Consider the following 2,500-nt stretch of genomic DNA (forward strand, 5'->3'; position numbering starts at 1 on the left):
CCTGATTCCTGCCTTGCCGGAGGCCCGGTCGCGGGGGTGACGACCCGCCGCCCGGGACGTGCGAGGCACCAGCAGACAGAGACTGCCCGACGGTCAGAGAGAGGGAGAGAGGAGTGCCGAGGCTCAAGTGGCGAACGGTCGCGCAGGCACGCCACGCACATCGATCGCCAGCCGCGGAACGGCACGGCCTTCAGTGGGGCCGGCGGGCGACGCCGCTCCTGAACCCAGCGGCCCCGAGTCGGACGAGTTGAGGAAGGCACGCCGACGGTGACAGGGTACGGAAGACACAGCGGTGGCCTTCTGGCGACTTGGCCCCCGACAGCCCGACGTTCCGCCGTCCTCCCGATGGCCAGGAGGACCGTGCGGGGGTCGGCCGACGGCGTGGTAGGTGTGCCTGCACGGTGACGGAGCACACACCACGCCCGCCAACCCCTCCGTACCTCCCGAGACCGGTGGCAGGACGGAGCGGAAAACGTGCGGACTGAACGGGAGAGCCAAGAGCCAGCGATCCACGCGCGTGCGACCGTCCAAGTCACAGCGTTCGACGAAAACCTCCTCCCTCGGCCAGGCACTCGGCGCCAGCAGGGGAGACAGGATCAGACGCCCCGCCGGCCACTTAAGGCCGAGGACGAACCACGAGACGGGCGGCTGCAGCAGCGGGCGGCCTGCAGCTCCCAGCACTCTCAATCGATCAACCATCGAGTCGGGTCAGCGTGTCAAACCGGCGAGCTCCACGGTCAGGCCGGCGGCGCACCAGCACCGGACCTCCGCGGCTCCCTTCACTCTTTCCACTGCCAGCCAACCGAGAGACGGACCCAATGCGGACGTGCAGAGCTTAGGCAGACCCCCCACTGGAGGCTCAACACTTCGTGGCAGCTCCGTGTCCCAGAGACCAGGAGGGTTGGCACACACACACAGTGTGAACCACCGACAGCCATTCTGGGACCGGTGACAGCCGTGCTGGCCCCACTGCCACGACACAGACGGACGCCAGGCCGCGCTCCCCGGCGGGGGGATGGCGTCGAGCCTGACGAACGGAATGTGCAGGGTGGGGGGGAAAGGCCAAGCGCTCCGACGCCGGAGGGCTCCGGAGTCTGAACTTAGGGGGACAAAGAGGACGGGTCCTCTGCGACACCCCAGCCGCGCTCTCGCCAGCCAAGGCGAGTGCGATTGATTGCCAAACGACCCTCAGACAGGCGTGGCCCCGGGAAGAACCCGGGGCCGCAAAGTGCGTTCAAAGTGTCGATGATCAATGTGTCCTGCAATTCACATTAATTCTCGCAGCTAGCTGCGTTCGTCATCGACGCACGAGCCGAGTGATCCACCGTCAAGAGTTGTCTGAGTTTGTTTTAGGTCTCTCCCTCGCCAGAGGAAAGCGACCCGGACCGCACATACGCTCCCCACCTTGAGCTACAGCCACCTGCACGCCGGCGTGCGGGCGGAGCAGGGTGGCGTGAAGCGATGGGGAGCACCATCCTGGTGCGGCCCGCAGAAACATACGTCTATTGGGGGGAGGAGGACAGGGCGCCCAAGAGGCGATGCGTGCCCCAACGCACCGCAGCGACGGAGGCAGGATCACCGCCACCATGTCGCCCGCCTAGTATCACGAGGCGTGCAGCAGCTTTGCCCTAGGAAAAGCAGAGGCGGGAACGGGCACCGGCCATCGGTTCGGCAGCGTCACTGACGCGTGCACGTGGCGGCGTGTCGGCGAGCGGACTTCCTGCGAGGAGGCGGGGGCGGCACTCGCCCGAGCAGACGCCCGCCCGGCCCAGCCACCGCCGAGGTGGACTGGGAGTCGCGGCAACGGCTCGTCATACTCGTTCCCACACTCACAGCGCAGCTTGCCCGCAAGCCACCGACCACCGATCGACGCCAGGCGCCCCGACCGAGAGCGGGATCGCTCGTTCGCCCTGCTGGCAGTTCGCTGGGGATCACTACTGCACGGAGCTCGGAGACCGACGGGCGGCAACTCGAGAGTCTTTAAACCACCACCCCCATCCCGCAAGTGCAAAGAGGCTGTATACGCACAGACGGGTGAGGGGAATAGGTACCCCGTCGGGTTTGAAGGGAGCGTGACTAGATAGCAACGATGTAAACCCAGCCGATTTGGGAGCGAAAGACCGGCGCCTGCATCACCGGCTTCGTTTCCCGTGGCTGGAGAGTACACCGAAACCCTCCGTCTGTCGCGAGCTCCCGACGACGCGGTGCCGCCAAGCAGCAGGGCCGGACCTGGTGTGGCTCCCCTCGTCGATCACAGACCGGTCGGCACTACTGACGAGACGGTGGAACGGGCTTCGCCCCTTGTGACGAAGGGTGATGCGAACCCGCCCGCCCGCGTGCGTTCGGGGTGGACTCGGCAAACGGAGATTTGAAATCGGAAAGTGTCCTCCTGCCCCGCGCAGGTAGGCGCCCAACAGTTGTGGGGGGTTTGGCGGTGACCACGGCTGCAGGGCCTGCTACCCCGACGAGCTCTCCTGCTGGCCCCGAAACCACCCTCGCG

The 2,500-nt window shown here is 66.6% G+C and overlaps 1 non-coding gene across 1 annotated transcript; it reads right to left on the reverse strand.

Moving 5' to 3' along the window:
- Nucleotides 1-1,182: 1,182 nt before the first annotated feature.
- LOC140472463 (5.8S ribosomal RNA) lies at nt 1,183-1,336 on the reverse strand. The gene has a single exon (XR_011957648.1). It is a non-coding gene; the product is annotated as a 5.8S ribosomal RNA (ribosomal RNA).
- Nucleotides 1,337-2,500: the final 1,164 nt, after the last annotated feature.

Source organism: Chiloscyllium punctatum, unplaced genomic scaffold (genome assembly GCF_047496795.1).
Source record: "Chiloscyllium punctatum isolate Juve2018m unplaced genomic scaffold, sChiPun1.3 scaffold_345, whole genome shotgun sequence".
NCBI lineage: Eukaryota > Metazoa > Chordata > Chondrichthyes > Orectolobiformes > Hemiscylliidae > Chiloscyllium > Chiloscyllium punctatum.